Source organism: Vipera ursinii, assembly GCF_947247035.1.
Source record: "Vipera ursinii genome assembly, chromosome: 4".
Classification (NCBI taxonomy): domain Eukaryota; kingdom Metazoa; phylum Chordata; class Lepidosauria; order Squamata; family Viperidae; genus Vipera; species Vipera ursinii.
Window position 1 is genome coordinate 53950707 of NC_139514.1, and position 8429 is coordinate 53959135.

An 8429-nucleotide genomic window follows, 5' to 3' on the forward strand; every position below is an offset into this window, starting at 1 on the left:
CATCTCAACCTAGTGACTGTGGATGGCATAAGAGTTCTAAAACTAAAAACAACCAATTAAAATAATAAAAAACAATAAAACAGTAAAAACATTTAAAAATGAATACATACAATAGCCAAATAACAGTAGCCCAAAGAATTAAGCATATAGAAGCACAAACTGATATAGCTATCCTTAGTAAGGTGGGTAACTTGAAATGGCTGAGTAAATACAAATGTACTTTTCAAGTGGACAGTTATTTGAAGTCACAACTCCCAAAACATCTTAGGGAGATATTTACGAGAGCGAGTTTCGAACAGCTTGATACAATGGTCAGATATGGGAGATTTCATGCTATACCGTACAATGAGCGTCTCTGCATTTGCGGAGCGGCAGAGGTAGAGGACCTGGCTCACATCCTATTTGACTGTTGTTTGTATAAGAGGGTGAGAGACAGGTATCTTGGTCTATATACCAAACGAATGACCCATTGGGATCCCCATATTAAAATAACTTACCTTATGTCCGGCCAGAACTTGAAAAGAACATTCAACGTAGCACAGTATTTAAACAAAATGATCCAGTTAAGATCTGCATATGTGGGACTGATTGGGGTAGATTGTAAGGGCGACTCCGAAATATAATGTTACCATATTTTATCTATATCTTAAATTTGTATTTTATTACTATTTTAACTTAAATTGTATTTTAATTCCATTTTAAATTGTATTTTATCAAATTCCATTTCGGATTGTTTTTATCTAGTTTCGGTGACGGTTTGTTGCTGGAACTTTGTACTTTGATATGGCCCAAGGGCTAATCAATAAAGTTGTTGTTGTTGTTGTTGACAAATAACAGTAAAGCTCCAAAATGGGGCCCTTAACACATTCTGAGTCCCAGGCCCAGGTACATAGCCAGGTTTTAAAGCTTTACAAAAGGCCAACAGGGCTGGGCCATTCTAATCTCTGAGGGGAGAATATTCAACAAAGCAGGGGCCACAGCAGAGAAGGCATGTTTCTAATTCCTACCAGTTGACACTCTTTGGCTTTCAGGATCTACAGTATGCACAATCCGCTGTATAGAATTAGAAGAAAATGAAAGGAATTGTGTTATACACAGCCATAGTAATGTATAGATTTAGTGAAAGGATACAATGAAGTAAGATTGAATAATGGAATGCTCTGCACAAATATAGAATTGAAGTTTAGTTGTGGAATGCAATAACACTGGTATATGATGAAAATAAAATATGTGTGAAAGTAAAGGGAATACTTAGCTAATGGTTCATTGTGGAGCAGGAAATAAGACAAGTTTGTGTAATGTCCCCCTTGGTTGTTTGATGTAATTGTAGTTATGGAATAATGCATAAAGAACACTCATGGTGATCTTAGAAAAATGTTTGTCAGAGATGGGATGCATTTACTCTTGTATGTAACTAGTGCCATATTGGCTAAGAACCTAAAAGACTTGCAGCAAATGTCAGATAGTTTATATGATGCAGTGATGAAGTATTCTCATGAAATCAATGTACCGAAGATCAGGGTAGTTGTGTTTGACAGGAAAAATTTAATGAGCAATGGCAAATTATTCTTACACAATGCAGCAAAAGATAGAGAAATCAGATGCATTTATAGACCATGATAGAATGTTTACTGAAATTGGGAAAATATGTGCAAATTAGTCACAGAAAAGTAGTGAGTAGTAGCTGTTTGTTTATATATATAGTATATATACACATACTATATATCTCCCTGTAGTTTTCTTGGCAAAGTTTCAGAAATAGCTTGCCTACTTCTTAGGGTTGAGAGAGACTGGCCAAGGTCACCCTGCTTCCTAGAACTCACAATGTCCTAGTTTTCTGGCCTTTAACAACTATGAAAAACTACGGTACCTCTCCTTTGTAAAGTATGTTCATGCACGTTTCCTCTCAAAAGAAATGAAAATTTATATGAGAAGGATCCTGCCCATTTTCTTATATGAAAATGAGAGCTGGATAAGTGAACAGTGAGGCATTGGGTGAAAATAAAAAAAAGATGAATGGGTCAAGTAGGAATGAATGAGTGATGAATGAATATAAAGTGAGTCACCATTATGGAAGAAGTATGCTGAAGTGGCTTGGTCACAAGAAGAAAATTAATTACAAGTGAACAGCAAAACAAATGTATGAAAAAAGAGTGAATGAACTGACAAGAAAGGGGAAATCAAAAGATGCAGTAACTGGTATTGAGATTCTTAGAAAAAAGAAAGGTGACAAGTTTAAAGAAAAAAAGGCATTATATGAATTATACATAAATTCATATAATGCCTTTTTTCTTTAAACTTGTCACCTTTCTTTTTTCTAAGGATCTCAAACAGAGATGGTTTGCTAATATGGGAAAAATATGGTGATATGTAGTAAATATAAACTAGATTTAGCTAGTAACTAGAGGAATAACAATAAATAAACCACTTTTGCTTACTCATGGAGTTGTTCTGGTTCTTTGCACCTGACACACCCAGAAGCAAATTGGTAACCAATGTAGCTTCTGTAATTTTGGTGTAACACTGCTGTAATGGGGTTTACCTGCCATTGTATGGGCCACTGTATTTTGCATTTATTGAAGTTTCTTTAGTTGTCTTCAAAGGCAACTTCAAATGTGTTGCAGTAATCCAACCTTGAAGTCTTACACGTGGCTATATCTGCCAATGTGAGGTTATGGCCAGGTTACACTGTTGTGATCATTACACTTTTAATATAAAATATAAATAAAAGCATTAAAATAATAAGCATACAATTTGCAGCTGTGCAATTTTAATAGGTACTTGGGTCTATTCAATTTGCACAGTTTGGCCAGCTATGATATGACTGTATACTCAACAGCATTTATTGATAATGATAAGATTACATATCTGTTTAAGTATAAAAATGATTTAATTACTATAAATTATTATTCCAGAATGCCTTGATCAACATAGAAGAGATCCCATAAGCTAAAGAGTTTTTAGAGTTTCATTGTTTTAGTAGCCGTGATCAAGCATACGGACCATCTTTCAGTGTATTTATTATTTATTGTTCAAATTTCTACCTTGCCACTGTCCAGAAACTCTTGATAGCTTTATAAAATATATTTATTATAAAATTATATTATATATAAAATTATTATTATATTATATTATATTATATTATATTATATTATATTATATTATACTATACTATACTATACTATACTATATTATATTACATTACATTACATTACATTACATTACATTACATTACATTACATTACATTACATTATATTATATTATATTATATTATATTATATTATATTATATATAAAATTATAAAATATCAATACAATTATAAAACCATAAAATTATCCAACCCCAACAAAAACACAACAGAAAATACGGGTAACATGATAAGGATCTCCAGAACAATTTTGCCTTTAAAAACTTCTGAAATGTTAGCAAGGAGGATTCTAGCCTGATGTCAGCCAGGAAGCCAGACCACAAAAAAGTAGTGCTTCCTCACTTTTATAGCCATCCGTCTCTGGTGATCCCAAAATGTGGGATTAGTAGCAGTTTCTCTCTGGTAAAATTGGTTGGGCTAGTCCTAGTATTGTGCTTTCACATGATATCAATTTGTTACAAAGTATGGCTTAAAAGGGGACGCGGTGGCTCAGTGGGTTAGGACCCTGAGCTTGTTGATCAGAAGGTCGGCAGTTTCGCGGGTCGAATCCCGAGTGCCGCGTAACAGAGTGAGCGCCTGTTACTCGTCCCAGCTTCTGCCAACCTAGCAGTTCGAAGCACGTAAAAATGCAAGTAGAAAAATAGGGACCACTACGGTGGGAAGGTAACAGCGTTCCATGCGCCTTTGGTGTCTAGTCATGTCAGCCACATGACCACGGAGACGTCCTCGGACAAGCGCTGGCTCTTCGGCTTTGAAACGGAGATGAGCATCGGCCCCTAGAGTCGGAAATGACTAGCACGCACGTGCGGGGGAACCTTTACCTTTACCTATGGCTTAAAAGAACAAGAAAAGCATGCCAAGTTTGTTCATGCCCAATGTTTGGGGGGGGGGGAAATAGCAGTTGAATTTTAAATGGAAAATCGCTCTCTACAACTATTGCATGTCTCTTTCCCCAATTTCACATACCTTTTTTTCAAAGAAAACATTAATCTAGTTGAGATTACTAAATTACATATAGGGAGTATAGTTTCTTGTTAGCAATTACTAACAATATTTTTAAATACAGGTAATTCTCAACTTATGAGCACAATGGAGCCCAAAGCTTCCATTGAGACGGTTGTTAAGGGAGTTTTACCCCATTTTAAGAGCTTTCTTGCCACCGTTGTTAAGTGAATCACCGCACCTGTTAAGTTAGTACACAGTCGTTTAATGAATCTGGCTTCCCCATTGACTTTGCTTGTCAGAAGGTCTTAAAAGGGGATCACATGATCCTGGGACACCTGGAACCATCATAAATATGAACCAGTTTCCAAGTGTCTGAATTTTGATCATGTGACCCTGGGGATGCTGCAATAGTCATGTGAAAAATGGTCATAAGTCACTTTTTTCAGTGCTTTGAACAGTCACTAAATGAATGGCTGTAAGTCAAGAACAACCTGTATTAGCAACTGTAATTCTTTTGTGAGCATCTATCAAACAACTAAAGTCATATGCAGCTCTGTGCTGGCAGGGTATCACAGCATGCTTAACTTCAACCAAAGACTGAATGGAAACCAGGCTGGAAGATCTCCAACACTCACAAGGCCCACTTTCCAAAGGGTCTGCAATTAATTAAAAAATAAAGGTGAGCTTTGAATAAGCCTTTTATAGAACAAAATATGTACTTAAAAATAATAAAACATAAGTGAACAAACACAACACAACTGACTTCATGGTTTGTTTTGAGAAAGCCCTTAATGGTTTTAGCCATGAAGGAATGCCTTGTTCGAGTCACTTGCATGAATGCATTAAGTTCAGATTACAAAGCAGCACTTTCCATTTCTAATATACACAGTGCTGCTTTATCTGGAGCCAACCAGCTCTACAAAAGCCAGTAATAACATTAGGTTTTAAATGTGTATACGTTTTGTTCAATTGTGTTTTCAAAGAGCGCATTTACAAAATATAGACATTCAGGAATCATTTAATATTTAATATTAAGAAAGGCTTTTCAGAAAAGTGACTATTATTCTATAATATTCCTTTTCCAAAGGTTTGAGTGACTGAATTGCGCAGCTGACTTTTAATACTCCAAGTTTTTTTAATACTCAAGCTTTAAATCAGAGGTAGAGTCATCCTGAAGTTTTGTTCTAAAGGAAATCATATAATGGCTACATATTAATTGAAAATTGATAGTTCCACTGTCTGGTGAGTGGGTATTTTCCTTTTGCCAGGACACTGTTAATTTTCTGTGGAAGAATATCTCCAAGTCTTCCCATTCTGAACTGATCACAGTATTCAAGATTTTATTATATATTCTACAAATCTGACCGGGTAGGCTTCAGCTTCTGGGAGAAAACATGCATAAAAATCTTTTTCTGTTGATTTTAATCTTGCAATTGTCTATGTCTGGGCATTAAAAGGTGTCAGGGAATTGCGCAGTCGGTGTCCAAGTGTCCAAGTCCAACTTGTAGTTTTATATAAATATATTTTTCATTTATATTTATAGCAAACAAGATAGTCAGGCACATCACTACATTATGAGGTAAATTATTATTATTATTATTATTTATTTGATTTATATACCGCCCTTCTCCTTGGTAGGACTCAGGGCGGTTCACAGGGCACATATAAAAAACAAAAACACTATACAAAAATTAAAAAGAATTAAACCCTTGCCCAATAAAACAGTAATACAGATTAAAAACAATTAAAAAACCCATAATCCCCATCAGGCCAGACCAGCTAATTCGAACAGATGGGTCTTCAGGCCCCGACGGAAAGTTCGAAGGTCTGGTGCCATCCGGAGCTCCACCGGCAACTGATTCCATAAAGCCGGGGCCCCCACAGAGAAGGCCCTCCCCCTGGGGGCCACCAGTCGACATTCCCTGACTGGCGGCACCCTGAGGAGGCCCTCTCTGTGGGAACGCACAGGGCGGAGGGGAGTCGATGCCGGCAGCAGGTGGTCCCTGAGGTAACCCGGACCCATGCCATGTAGGGCCTTAAAGATCGTAACCAACACCTTGAACCTCACCCGAAAGACAACTGGTAACCAATGCAGCTCGCGGAGCAAAGGTGTAACATGGGAGTACCGGGAAACTCCCAAGACAACTCTCGCGGCCGCATTCTGTACCAGTTGGAGCCTCCGGGTGGTCTTCAAGGGAAGCCCCATGTAGAGAGCATTACAGTAGTCAAGGCGAGAGGTCACGAGCGCATGAGTGACTGTACACAGGGCATCCCGGTTTAGATAGGGCCGCAACTGGCGCACCAGGCGAACCTGGGCGAAAGCCCCCCTAGTCACGGCCACTATATGCTCTTCCAAAGTAAGCCGCGAATCTAGAAGGACTCCCAAGTTGCGAGCCCTATCCACGGGGGGTAAGAGCTCACCCCCCATAGAAAGAGATGGAACATTCGGAATGTCCCGGGATGCCGGAATGCACAGCCACTCAGTCTTGTCAGGGTTGAGCTGAAGTCTGTTCCTCCCCATCCAGACCCGAACCGCCTCCAGGCAACGGGACATCACGGCGAGGGCATCACTGGGGTGGTTTGGGGTCGAAAAGAAAAGTTGGGTATCATCGGCATACTGATGATACCCAACTCCAAAACCACGAATGATCTCACCCAGCGGTTTCATATAGATGTTGAACAGGAGAGGCGAGAGAACCGACCCCTGAGGAACTCCACAAACGAGAGACCTAGGGGCCGATCTCTGCCCCCCTGCCAACACCGACTCCGAGCGTCCCAGGAGATAGGAGGAGAACCACTGAAGAACTGTGCCTCCCACTCCCAATCCCCTGAGACGCCGCAGCAAGATACCATGGTCGATGGTATCGAAAGCCGCTGAGAGGTCTAATAGGACTAGGATAGAGGAATGTCCCCTATCCCGCGCCCTCCAGAGATCATTCACCAGAGCGACCAATGCCGTCTCCGTGCTGTACCCGGGCCTGAAACCCGATTGGTAGGGGTCCAGATAATCCGCTTCATCCAGGACCAGAGGGAGCTGATGCGCCACCACACTCTCAACAACCTTCGCAAGAAAGCGAAGGTTGGAGACTGGACGAAAGTTGTTCAAAACGGCTGGGTCCAGGACAGGCTTCTTGAGGAGAGGTCTCACCACCGCCTCCTTCACAGAACAGCATACAGAGCACGCAGAAGAAAAAAGGCAGGGGAAAAAAAGGAAACTCCCCCTTTACAGCCAGCAACAAATCATAACATAGATTGCTTCATGCAGCAGCCTGGACTCTCCAACCAATCAACCACAACTTTGCATTCTGGCCCATTATACACTTTACTGTTCCAGCTATTATATTAAACATTTTGACAGAAGGCATCCAAGAAAACCCCTTGTGGTTGGACTACAATGGTCAAGAAAATGAGTCCATACATATTTATTTATTTATTTATTTATTTATTTATTTATTTATTTATTTATTTATTTATTTATTTATTTATTTGATTTATATACCGCCCTTCTCCCAAAGGACTCAGGGCAGTGTACAGGGCAATAAAATAAGAATACAGGATACAAGATTTAAAGTTAAATGATTGTGCCCAATGTAGTAACTTAGTTAAAAATAATGTTAAAACCCCAAACCCATCAGACCAGGACGGCTTGTTCGAATAGATAAGTTTTTAGATCACGCCGGAAGGAGCGAAGGTCGGGGGCCATCCGTAGTTCAGCCGGTAAGCGGCCCCATATTAACATCACAGTTGTATTTTATTTATAAAATAATCTATTATATATATATATATATATATATATATATATATATATATATATATATATATATATATATATATATATATATTCTAGAGACTATAACTCTAGAGTATAGCCTGCCAACTTGCTCCAAAATTACCACTGAACTATATTTCTTAATCTTTACAATGCAAATAATCATTACATTAGGAGTATTCTACATAGCCATATTAACCTGATTTCAGTTGAATTTGTCAAATTAAGTCAACATTTTAAAAAAATTGTACTGACCCCATTCTTTGTTTTGACAATCCATTCTAAGAATTGTCAGTACAGCTATTCTATTCTATAAAAGCACTGGATATAGGTCCAGATTTTGTTACTATTCCATTTAAATAAATTCACCATACTTGTGAACAACCCTTTAATTTCATCCTCTTCCCCTTTTGAAGGCATTTTTTCCATGTTCAGTTTGATCTATTCAGGAAACAATATTCATCTGAAAGTATTTAAAAAGAAAAATCTGTCTTTTCAATTTCCCAAAGCAAGCAGGAAAACTTTTTTTTATCATGTTCTTGCTCAGTAATTCTGGCAATGGCTTC